Here is a 13579-nt window from a genome sequence, read left to right on the forward strand (position 1 = left end):
CATGTTAGTAATGTGCAGACCTCAGGGCTTGGACCTGCTAAAATTGTGCTGAAGTTCAAAGAGACCAGCAAGTGGAATAACAAATAACCCTCGCATTGTGAATGGAGGGACGCACGCTGCTTACCCCATTCCGGGGAGTATTAGGCACAGGTTGGCAAGAGCCAAGGCTTGGGGACCCCAGAGTGCACGTTGACTGCTGGAATCTGACCAGCTAAAACCGCATAGCTTGCCATTGGTATTGCCTTCTGCCAAGCTTTCCCGCGGCTGGTCTTACTAGGGCCACCCTGCTCATTAGCACTTTGGCTTACAGAGTTAATGAATGGGGAGAATATCCTGACCCCAGTAATCCCTGCCCTCAGTTATCTCAAATGTCCAACTGCCAGCTCCACACAGCTCGGAGATAGTTTTGGTCTGGCCTCATTTGAGTTCTCCGCTGGTGAGAACAACAGCAAGTTTTGGGCAGCACTGAATACCCCTGTGGTGGATGGGTCCTTCACCACAGAGACTGAGCCCCCTGGAGGATGGCTGCATTTACTACCCTTCCCAAAGTCTTAGCCTATATGTAATGCTTATTTTTTTCCACATAGATAATCAGAAGCAAAGTTAACCATTAACCTTTACTTGGAACAAAGTTGCTTACCTTCTGCCAAATAATTCATTAACACAGTTGAACCAAGAGCTGTTTCCATTTATGTGATATTTGTTACTGTCCCATTGCCTTGCTTGAAAATACAATTTAATCGTTTCTAGCAAGTTTATGAAGAAAAAAAATATCCCATTGTTAATGAATCCTGAAACTCCTTTGTGGTTGCAAACTAGGTGGTTTTAATAGATTTGGCAATACTGTCCCCTCTGAGAAGATTGTGGGTTCAAGCCCCATATCAGGACTTGGAACCCATATACAGTACTGAACACTGACACTCCTCTGCATTGTCGGAGGTGCGACCCTTCGGGTGAGACGTTAAACAGAAGTCCTGCCTGGCTGTCAGATGGACGTTAAAGATCCAATGGGACTATTCGAAAAGAGAAGGGAGTTTCTCCTGCTGTCCTGGCCAACAATCCCCCCAAACACTATTGATCATCACAACAGGGCTGTTTGTGGGACATTGAGGTGCGCAACTTGACTGCCATATTCACCCACAAAATACACACAGCCGCATAATTTTACAGTATATCTTGTGAAATGCTTTGAGACGTCTCAATGACATGATAGGATGCTATATCAAATGTAAGTATTATAATTATTATCATTACAATTGAATATATCACAGCATTTCCATTTTGCTATGGCTTTAAATCCCATTCCAAATCTAATTGTGAAGGAACGAAAAACAAGGGTGTACTGTTGTAATAATAATAGTAACTTGCTGTTATATGACGCATTTCATGTAAAGTTAAATGTCTCAAAGCGCTTTACAAAAATCTAAGTCACAAAAGATGATCAGATGATCAGCCCCTTGGATCTCATCCTTCCCCAATATCCACCTTACTGTCTTTGATTGGAAGTGAATGCGAATAGACAAAATGCAGTAGCTAATTTGCGTCAAAAACATCTCATGAACAGCAATGGGAAAAGAAGCCTGTTAATTTGATGGGGGTACATTTATATAAGGAAAAGAATATAGCTAGATGTGTCGGGAAAAATACCTCATGTGTCAGTGCATAGCAGTCTTGAATATGATGGTAGAGTATGCGGTAGTAATCGCACAAGGAGTTCTAATGCTGACACAATGAATTTACGTGTGGAAGGATTAACTCTCCATGGCTTGATGAACTGAGTGGCCTTTTCTTACTCTATTGTTTTCTAACTTTATCAATACATATTACATCATTTTGCCCCAAATCTTTCTAATGCTGAAGAATCTAATGCTGTTAGAAAGTATCATTTTAGAAATTTAGTTGTTTGCTTAATTCTCTAATCAAAATAAAAGCTCAGAAACCTAGCGCCAGCGTTCAACTTTGCTGTGAAAAAAGTTCCTTGAAGATATGAATGACGCCAGAGCAAGTGTCATTCATGCTGTTTGAATACGAAAGCTCGATGGGATATATAAAGGAGGAAACGTCAAATGTAACATTTCAGCTCAGCACACGGATGGGAGGGGAATGCAGAGCTCTAATGCATGAGGTACAGTTAGACTGTGGGCAATTATTTTAGGTTGTTATATGATAAAGATTGTGGCAGATTATCAGAGAACCACACCGAGAGTGAGCAATGTACAGCAAAGGTTAATGCCAGCTTTACATTTCTCTTTGTCGCAGTCTTTGCAGAGTTTGGTTTCTACTGTGTGAGACGACTGTAATGTTAATAAAGAAGGGATTGCTCTGAAATATCAGTGCAAATGAAAACTCAGAGGTTATTCATTTTTCCATTTCATCTCCTGGGGGAACTAATACTTGCTTGCTGTCCTTGTTTCTTTATTTTGTTTTAAAACAATATCTGGATCTTGTACTCGGATAATCTTTCCAATATATTTTGAGTTCTCTTATTGAAGCATGCAAGAGAGCAGCAGTGTGCAGGCAAGTGACATACTGTATGTGGCAAAACCCCTTTCTTTTACTACCCTCTCGCAGTGTTGTTGTGTTCATGGGTCCATATAAAGTTATACACTTTCTGCTAAGTGTAGCACACTTAATACCTACATGGAGTCCTGTGTAACTTAGGGAAAGATCGGCATCTTCAATCAAGTTTAGTCTGAGTCTTAAACCAAGGTCCCATCTGTCTGTTCAGGTGGAAAGAGAGGGGAATTTCTCCCGTCATCCTGGCCAACAATCCTCCAAGATGATCGTGGCCATTCACTTCATGGCTGTTTGTGGGACCTTGCAGTACTCAAGTTGGCTGCCATGTTTACCTACAAAATACACAGGTATTGCACTTCACAATAAATCCTGTGAAGCACCTGGCGATGTCCTCCCAATGCGAAAGGCGCTATATCAAATACAAGGATCATTAGAAGGGTTATTAAATGGGACATTTGTAATTGGATCCTCAGATTTATGGGGCAACTTTTGTGGTTCCGCTTAGCCCTTTTCTTGGGTTAATTAACACAAGCACTGGGTTAAAAACCATTGCAGTTTTTATGCATGTATTCAAAGCTGGTTTTCTAAAGCCAGAGCCTTGTGTCTTTGCTAGTTAAATTAGGTTGGTACAGTCATGTTAGAAACAAGATCACAATAGCACAGGAGAAGTTGGGATGAAGAAGGCTCTTTTGGCCATCTGATCTCATCCCTTCAGAACACCCACCCTGCCATCCTCTCATCACAGTATCAAGTTATTGTTTAAATGAGTCCCACTGTCTTGGTCTCAACCACCCTTTCTGGCAATCTCCTTCAGTCATTTAGTGTGTTAAATAAAAATTCCATCTGTCTGATAGTAACGTGCAAAGGAACATTTCAGACTAGCCAAAGCGCTTGCAAGACATTTAATGGGGGTCGAAAAGCACAAAGTGGCCACTACGATATGATCAACAACAATAACAACAACAAAGTTACATTTGTAAAGCACCTTTCATGTCGGAAGGACATCCCAACGCATTGGGATAATGTTATCAATCACATCCGTCACTTCAGATTTCTATATAACACCAACGACTTGCATTTATATAGCGCCCTTTACGCAAGATAGTGTCTCAGAGCCAAGATTCACCATGTTTGATCAATTTTATTGTAAGCAGACCTCGAGGCCCAATATGTTGGGTAGAGTTGGGTCTATACCAGAGATATGAATATCCCTTTAAGAGCCAGTGTGACCCATATGTAGATTTCTGCTCGTTAGTTCGGGCTTTGTTTCAGATATCTCTAAGCTGATGGGGAGGTTATTTACCTCTTAGGCAAGGTTATTACTTGGCAGCAGCTGATCTAAGGTGACCTCTTACCCTTTTGTGCTGAAGTTTGCATCATTAATCACCCATTAGTGACCTACAGTCACGTAAGAAAAGCCTCGGAATATGTAACTCACTCTCTCATGCAATATGAGACTGGGCTGATAGATCACATTACTTTAACAGCATGTTAGTAAACCTAGGGCCTTTCTCCGAAGTGCTTGGATTATTTGTTACCTATTCATAAATAAAAGTTAGAAACAACAGTCCCGGATTTGATATGTGATTATCTTAAACACTGCTGGGCTGAGTCTCTGTCCCGAGTTCTGATGTTAGGGAATTTACAATAATAATAATCTTTACCTCTGATACAGCGCCTTTCACGTCAACAGGGCATCTCAAAGTGCTTCGCAGGATTTGCTGTAAGGTGTCGTGACTGTTATGTTTTGTATGCAAAGTGTGGTAATGTGGAAAAATAAGGTACAGCTTCAGTTAATATCCAGCTGTAAAATATGGCTCACAACAGGATTTAAACCTCTCTGTGGAGATGCTGATAGTGGTATTTACTGGCACCCAGCAGCACGTTACAGCTGATTCGTGGAATCCCTGTTTCAAGGTGCTGGAAACAAGATGAGCATGAGGTCCGGTCTGCCTGTTGTGGTGATGTTAAAGATCCCATGGCACTAAATCATGAAGTGAAGGGAGTTTCTCCCATTATCCTGACCAACAAACCACCAGATAAAACGGATCTTTTGCTTAATGGCTGTTTGTGGGACATAACTGTGCAAAAACTGGCTGTCTTGTTCGCTTACAAAAAATACTTTGCAGCAAGAGGTAGAGGGGGTTGGAGTGCTCAAACATCACAAGCTTTTGACTCGGAGGCAAGAGTGCTACCGATTGAGCCAGGCGGACAGATTTTAGTTGGTAGCGGGATCTTGAAGAGCGGCTCAGTCGAGCACTTGTTTGAATGTGCATTTGTAACACGAGTTAGCTTTAGCTTGGTTGCTACCTCTATCCTGCAGGAACACACTGGAGGCAGTGAACAAGCATAGCCTCACTGCTCCATACCAAATACTATGTCCATCCAGACACAGAAGACTTTATGCTGACTTACTTCTGCTCATTTTAGGTCAGTGATGACCTGTGGTGAAGGGATGAGAAGTTAAGAGCTCTGCTCCTTCCTTTCCCTTCACTGCAATTTGACTATTTCTAACCCTAACCCCGTGCCCACCACCAACCACCCCCCCACACGCACACACACAAACTTGCACACACAAACTCTGCGGTGACAATAAACAGAAACCGTGTGCGATTGCTAACAAGAGAATTACAATGCAACCGGGTTTTAGTAAATGCAAAACAGATTTAGCACCACATATTGTGGCACTCGCAGTATTTAGCAGTGGCGTAACTTTAATAAACTCTTGGCCGCCTCTCTATAACAGGCTCCTTGCTAAAACACTGTTGGGATGGCTCCCAAACACAGCCTCGTAAAAGAGGGTGTGCTCCACTACTCTAGTTACAATACTGCTACTGGCAGGTCGGCAAAAATAAAACAAAAGAAGAGAAAGTGGCAGGAATATAACATTCTTCCATTGGGACTGAACAACAGATGCCCTTTAATCTCTCCATTTCAGGTGCTCTACGCACTTCTTGTCTTAGTTAACTAAATCAACTCTGTGTGTGTGTATGTGTGTGTGTGTTTTGTGTAACTCCTGATTATATGCCTCCATTGTTACATTCAGGCTTCCCTTGATGGCTGAGTGGACAAACACACTGCGAGATGTGGCACCAAGCCATATGGGCAGCAAGGAGCCTCATCCCCCATCTCCACTGACTTAGCTGGCATCTGAGGCAGGGTGGCAGTGTGTGCGTGTCATTACAATTGGCCTTAGCATCCCTGGGTTAAGGCAAGAGGAGAAAAAAATCAGCCAGGGGTTCTGCTGCTGATTCATTCCCAGCGACCCTCCCACCTCCCATCCCCTGCACCCCCCTCCCAACCTCTCTCTCGCTCCGTCCTGTAAAGTGTGCATGTGGGGACGCCGGACGAGGTCTGGGTTGTCCTCCACAGTTGAATAGCTGCCAGCACTCACTGACTAGGCTCACACATGAGGAATGGCCACTTTAGCGAGACACTGGAGAAGTGCCAGAGCCCATGGTTCTGTCCCCCCAGCATGAGTCACGGCCATCAGCCGAGGAGCAGAGAAACCTGCAAGAGCTAATGGATTTGCCCTTTTCCTTTTTAATTTATTTCCTTCCCCTCTTTTGGCTACCTTCGCTGGCCCGGAGGGTGAGTAGGTAGGACATACGCAGAAAGCAGAAGCTTCCCTCTCTTTCATCACTGGAAACTACTTTACCTCCACATAATTGCCTCCACGTGGTCCGATCACCCACCTCCCCCCTTCCTTCCCCCGATGGGCTGCCTGAGATTAATGCAGTATTTGTACTACGCGTGTACAGGCAAGTCAGAACAGTTTTTTTTTAGTAGTGATTCAAACATGCATTTTAAACAGGGTCCCAGACAACGGCGATGGTGTTGATCTCGATAATAATAATAATCCTTGCATTTGATATAGCGCCTTCTCACGTCTTCGAGACGCCTCAAAGCGCTTCACAGAATATACTATAAAGTGAATTGACTGCATATTTTGTGGGGGAAATGCGGTAGACATTTGATATTTGATATAAATTGATATCACTACAGTGTAAAACTTAGAATTACATAATAATAACTATTCAGAAATGGCTTGACAAAATATCCAGTGAACAAAATATCAACCCTCCTCAAAAAGTAGCTATTTTAGGTAGCTCAGACACACTAACATTCATTCATATGTAACTTGGAGGTGTTTGCGGTTTAGGTGACCCATCATTAGTATAACAACAAACAACAGCAACAACAAATTATATTTGTATAGCACTTTTCACGTCGGGAGGACGTCCCAAGTAAACCACTCAGAAATTACCTCTACAGAGTGATTAAACAGAATAGCTGTAATAACAGAATAATAATAATCCTTGCATTTGATACAGGGCCTTTCCAAAATATGTATTAGCATTTTTACGGTATAGTAAAGTGAGGACTTCTCAAACCTTTTCACAGGATATTCTTTAAAGTGTATGTATTGTATATTTAGTAGGTAAATGTGACAGCTAATTTGCACACAGCATGTCCCCCCGAAGTGAGTGACCAAAGACAGAGGACACAGCATAGAAACAGGCCAAACTGTCCATGCTTGTGTTTACATTTCGCGTGACCCTCCATAATCCCCTCTCCCGTACCTCTCTATTCTCTTCTTTTTCATGCATGTATCCAGTTTTGTCTTAAATGTGTTGATGCTTTGATGTTGGGGGGGGACGGGGGGGAGATGTTGGAATCCTGTAGGGTATTGGTTAGAGCACTACTTGCATTTGTTCGAGAACCTTATCACGTTGGTGAGATGTCTCAAAGAGCTTCACAGAATATATTGTAAAGTGGATTCACTGTGTACTTTGTGGGTGAAACAGCTAATTGTGCACAGCAGTGTCCCACAAACAATTGTGGATTGAGTGACCACATATTTTTTAAAAGGATTATTACCATTAATCGACTAACAACTGAGTTCCTACTTATTGCTAGGTAAACAGGGGAGTGTGGAGTAAGGAAACTTGCTTAAGGTTTTGTCCTGCCCAGGAATCAAACCTTTGTCCTCTCGATTGCGAGGTGAATGTGCTAACCACTACGCTACAGGACTCTATAAACCTCATTGTTCTCCTCTAGAGTCTGGCTGCCCTCCTTCCATCACCATACTAAACGTACGCTCACTACTCGTGTGGCTGGACCAGAACACTGTACAGTTTGCGGGAGACTTTGGGGGATCTAGGAAAGTCATTGAGAAGACCTGTCTCCGATAGTTATATCCTGAGACTTGTCCCCGATACAGTGAAGCTGCTGGTGTCATGGACAGAATTTGCAACTCCCAATCGGCAATATCTTATGGAAAAATAATCAAGGCTATTGAAGAGTGTACACATTCCATATTCTTGTGTTGGTATTTTAGTTCTTTACTTAGGCAACAAACACTGACAAATTCGTCCTGTCAATGGATCATACGGTGGGGGGTGTGGGGGGGGGGGCACTGAGTGCTTACCTCTGCCTCCTGCGGAATATAATACTGAATGGCAATAACGCAGTTCACTGCTTATTTGTGAAATGAGCAGTAAACTGCGACTGTACGGGCATGAGGTTTGATATTGTTTTTGAACTGCACTGTACACGGCTAGATCAGAAATGGATTCAGTGCCTGTCCAAGCTTCACTTCTGCTCTCTTTCATGCAGGAATAAAGATTGCTACGTATTTCAATTTTCATCTTGGAATAAGAAAGAGTAAGCCATAACTAGTGCAAAAAAAATGCAATTTCATCTCCATTAATGAACTCCCCATGATCAGACCTGCAGGTTGACTTCAGCTGATTGAGGTCTGGTTGAGGTTCATCTCTTGGCTGCTTCGCCCGATGGACTGTTTATCGACTGCGGGGAAGGTCCCACTTTATTTCACCTCGGCGTCTCTTTTGTATGACGCTGCCCATTTAAGGGAACCTTTGCCGGAGAGACTGATGACAGGGACAGCTTCCACTGACCTTGCCATTCACAGGGGTAAATGGCTTTTTTCACAACTAATCAGCTTCCTGGAGAAATCAGAGCCACTTAGTCCCAGAGTGTGATGAGCTCCCAGTCAGTTGTGGGAAGCGCTTTGAGACGTCCTCTATCGTGACAGATGCGTCAGCCTGGCTTAGTTGATGCTACTCTCATCTCTGAGTTGGGAGGTTATATGCTGAAGCCCCATGTCCGGACTTTGAACTCACAATCTAAGCTGACACTTCATTGCAGTGTGCTGCAATGTCAGAGGTGCCTTTCATATTAAATGCCAAGACCCCCCCCATCTGTGTCTGTTCAGGTGGACATTAAAGATCCCATGGCATATTCGAAAAAGGGAATGGAAGTTTTTCACAGTTTCCTGGCAACAATCCCCTAGACAAAATTGGTCTCTCACTTCATGGTTGTTTGTGGGACATTGTTATATGCAAATTGGCTGCCACATTTGCCTACAAATACACGGTCACTACACTTTATAGTAATATCTTGTGAAACGCTTTGAGGCATCTTGACAACATAATAAGAATCTATATCAAACGCAAGGATTGTTAGTGTTAGCGTTATTATGTGAGTGTAAATTGCAAACATTGACTGGCAGACTTCCCGGTACTTGTCCAGCTAGGACCAACCCTATTCATTAAGGCTTCAGCTTGCAGGGTTAACAAGAGCCAAGTGGGAAAAATCCCAGGCCTCCCATTGACAAGTGGAACAGTTACATTTTTAAACACAGTTGGTGGGTGGGTTGCTTTCTTGCTTCTTTGCAGCTGATTTTTTAAAAATTGCTTTGACTTTAAAGTCATCGTGAATAACACATTAATTTAAGTCCAATACCTGAACGACTGCTTAGTCAACCAGTCAGCTATTTGGGTGATAAAAATAAAACAACTATGCGATAAAAGGGGAGCAATTTCCAAAAGCTAAGACTCTGCCTCGGTCACTTGTTGCCAGAGGATCTGTTTAGAACCGCCTGCAGGAACTCTGATGCACTTTTTATTGGGTTGTTTGGCACACATCCCGGGCATTACCCACCAACATGCTTTATTATATGTACATATGTACAGACATATGTGCCAAGGCTCCTGTGCTGAGGCACCCAGAGCATTCAGATATTCAGTGACAGCCCCTGCAGAGACTTGGCCCGGCTACAGTCCCAATTGTGAGAAATGTTTGCTGGAACAAGCAGTGCAGGCAATGTAGCTGTGAGGTGCCGGCCTGACTCAGTCGGCAGCACTCTCGCCTCTGAATCCGAAGGATGTGGGTTCAAGCCCCCACGTTGGGACATTAAACTCACATCGTCTATGACGCTCCGAAGCAGTGCTGCGGGTGCACTGCATTATTAGTAGTGCCACGTTCTTCGGATGAGATATTAAAGCTGTCTGTGCATGTTCAAGTGGATGTTAAAAGATCCCGTTGCACTATTTCTAAAAAGAAAAAAGTTTCTCCCTGGGTCCTAGTCAGCAATCCCCATAAAATTAGTCAATCCCTTCTCGGCTGTTTGTGAGATGTTGATGTGTGAGAGTTGTCTGCCCCGTTTGCCTACAAACTACAGAGTCACTACACTTTACAGTAAATCACAAGATTGTTATCGGATGAAGAAGGCTCTTCAGCCCATTTGGCCTCATCCTTCCTGAACACCCATCCTCCGATCACAGCATCAAGCTGTTTTTTTAAAATGAGACCCAGTGTCCTGGCCTCAACCACCCGTTCCTGACAACCTGTTTCAGTCATTAGCCTCTGAGTAAAGAAACACCTCCTGGTGTAAATCCTGTGAAGCGCTTTGAGATATCCTCCCGACCTGAAATAATAATAATAATAATCCTTGCATTTGATGTAGCGCCTTATCACATTGTTGAGACGCTTCAAAGCGCTTCACAGAATATATTGTACTGCGGATTGACTGTATTTTGTGGGTGAAACTACAGCCGAGGAGGAGGTCATTTTGCTCATTGAGGCTATGTAGTATTCTCTTCTCCCACCATGGCTGTCTATTCCAATCCTTATTCCCTGCTCTGTCCCTGTACACTATAATACTGCTCCTCTTCACATATTTATTTGATTCTCTTGGAACTGCTGTTATGGTCTGAGCCTCAGTAGCCACTTACGGCAAAGTATTCCACATTTCTAAAGCCTCGCGTATGTGAATTTTTTTGTTATTGTTTATGTTAAAAAATGTTTTTGCAATATTTCATGTCATTAAATGATTACCCTGATCTAATAATATTAATAATACTTGCATTTAATATAGTGTCTTATCACGTCATTCAGACAGCTCAAAGTGCTTCACAGAATATATTATAAAGTGAATTGACTGTGTATTTTGCGGGTGAAACGTGACAGGTAATTGTGTACAGCAGTGCCCTACAAACATCATGGATTGAGTGACCACTTTGCTATGTCAAATGCAAGAAATATTATTATAAAATATTGGGTGCGCTGAGAAGTAGCAGACTTTCTAAGATTCTTTTGCTTCCTTCTGTTGATGGTTATTTACATCCGAACTGACTTCAGTTCTTTAAAACATTTGCAACATATTTAAATTTAAATTCTGGAATGCCCTGCTTCAATCCCTCCATCTCATCTCCCCTCTCCCTTCTCCCTTGCTTGGGTCCAAACATGCCAGTGTACAGCGTTTCTGAGACCCTATCCTGTGTGAAGGATGCAATATGAACGCAATGTTGTTTTTTGTTTCAAAACACATCAGAATATCACAGGATCTTGAACAGGCAGATATGGGAGATGTGATGGAGGAGTGGCGGGAGGGAAATATAGTCTTGAGTCCTGAAATCACATTCAGATCTCAGCTGTGTTGGTCAAAGTAATGGATTAGAATGGAATGGCCACACTGTGGTAAGCTTCAGGCACATCACTCAGGTGTTTACATGTGGCTAGGCCGTTCCCTGCCACTTCCTTCTTTGTTTCCACCCATGATCATATTTTCGAACGTCTTTGTCAATCAGTCATTCCTCACTTACAGGATAATGTGACATCCCATTAGGTCCTTGGCATGTCCTCTAATCTTTCCATATTTTGCCTCCCTCTGTTTTTTTCACTCTCTTCTGCAGCTTTATGACATATCTGATGGAATCTCACCACATGCCAGCCACGGTTAGCTAACTAACATAACCTCGCAGATTCAGCCATTGCCATCTAATCACTGCTCTGCTAATTAATGCACACCAGCCCATCTTCTGCGTTCAGAAACTGCGGGATTGCCGCGTTTGATAGTTCACCATAAAAATCAATTTGCGGGGACATGGGGGGGCTGGAGAGAAATGGACAACATTTTTTTTAAAAAAAAGGGTATATTTTCTGACTGTTCCTTCCCCAGTATAACAGAGTTTGGCTCCTCCTTTATTCCGAGTCCCCTTTCTTTCTGCGCTCTGGATTTTTGATGGCAGTGATTTCTCTTCTCATTGACATGATTAAATCTGCAGTTATGTCATCTTGCAGCTGTTAATTTCAATGATTTCTAGAATACGTAACCCACTAACAGACCGTGACACACCAAAGCGTCTCCTGTCTGCTGGAATTATTTCTGATTTTCTTTAATTTCATTTGAAGATCGGCAAAAAAAAAATGATTGAACCAGATTGTTGAACTTTGTGTAATGTAATACGGTGGAGTATCAATGACTAATATGCACAGCCATTTGTTAAATGCATTTGCCTATCATCAGGAGTGGATTAGCTAATTAATTTAAGAAGAGCCATGAGACACCTCTTGTGCACCTAGGCGAGATTTATTTAGATTTCCCTCGTGTATAAACTTTAAGATGCTTACCTCTTTATTAATTCACTGAGACTGAGTACTGGGTGCAGTTTTCAGTCTTCAATGATAATTCTTGCACTTGATACAATGCCTTTCCCGTCATGAGGACATTTCAAAACACTTTACAGGATTCCCTGTAAAGTGTAGTGGCTATGTATTTTGTAGGTGAATATGGCAATTTGAGTGTAGCAATATCCCACAACCAACCATGAAGTAAATGGCGAGTTTGATCTGGAGGATTGTTGGTCATTATTTCCATTAGAAACTCCCTTCTCTTTCGAACAATGTATGGGATTTTTAACGTCCATCTGAACAGGCGTAGGCAGGACCTTGGTTTACCGTTTCATCTAAAGGACAGCATCGCAGACAATACAGAACTCCCCCAGTACTGCACTGGAGTGTCAGCCTAGACTATATATGTTCAAATTCCTGACATGTGGCTTGAACCAGTGACCTTCTGACTCGAGAGACTCAGAGTGCTTCTGACTGAGTCAGGCTGACACCTACTCTGACTTGTTACCAGCATTGTTACTTTGTGCCCTTACCAAAGGCTGAGGTATGATAATGGACTCCTCCTGTGCTGGCATTGCTGTACGAAATGTACGAAAAGGTTCTGAATCTTTTCGTACATTTTGAGTAGTAAATTGAGTCCCTCTTGCTTTTAATGCAATGCTTTTATGTCATGTTTTTCTTTGCATGAGCCATGCTTAGAGAGAGCTCAGAGGGAAGTCCACAGCGACAGTGTACCTAACTAGCTGCAAGAGCACATGTGCTTGCAAATGAAACCCTGGAAAGTATTCCAGCGTGAGAGTGAGATACATTCTTGAATCCCATTTTACCTCACGCGGGATGGAACACGCAATTTATTCCATGTGCCCTACTGGGTTCCATTTCTGCTCACAGAAACGTCACTGATTAAAAACAACAGTTTTCGACAGCTGTGGGCTCTTTCTATCCCAGTGCGATTGTGCCTGTGAACTCAGGAAAAGGGCTGCCTGTAAATCTGCCAGAATCAGGTGTTTCACAGCAGTCGACGGTAGTTACAGGCTGCCTCTCATACCAAATGGGAAACAGTGCGAGGGTCATTTGCGTCCAAACAGTGGGCAGTGATTCATTTGAAACATATTAATATATTTGAAACATAAGCTCATATTAAGTCACAAAATACAAAAAAAAATTCATATCGTGTCCATGATTGGTTGGGGGTGGGGGTGGGAGAAAGGGGGGAAGGGGAAACTAAAGCCGATCTGGATCTAAACTAACATGTGACCTGACTAGTTAATTCCCATTTATGAGGTTTTTTTTTGAAAACTGGGAACGAGCTCATGACAAAGTGTTTTGTATTATCCCCCCAAGG

This window comes from Callorhinchus milii, unplaced genomic scaffold (genome assembly GCF_018977255.1).
Source record: "Callorhinchus milii isolate IMCB2004 unplaced genomic scaffold, IMCB_Cmil_1.0 Scaffold3, whole genome shotgun sequence".
NCBI lineage: Eukaryota > Metazoa > Chordata > Chondrichthyes > Chimaeriformes > Callorhinchidae > Callorhinchus > Callorhinchus milii.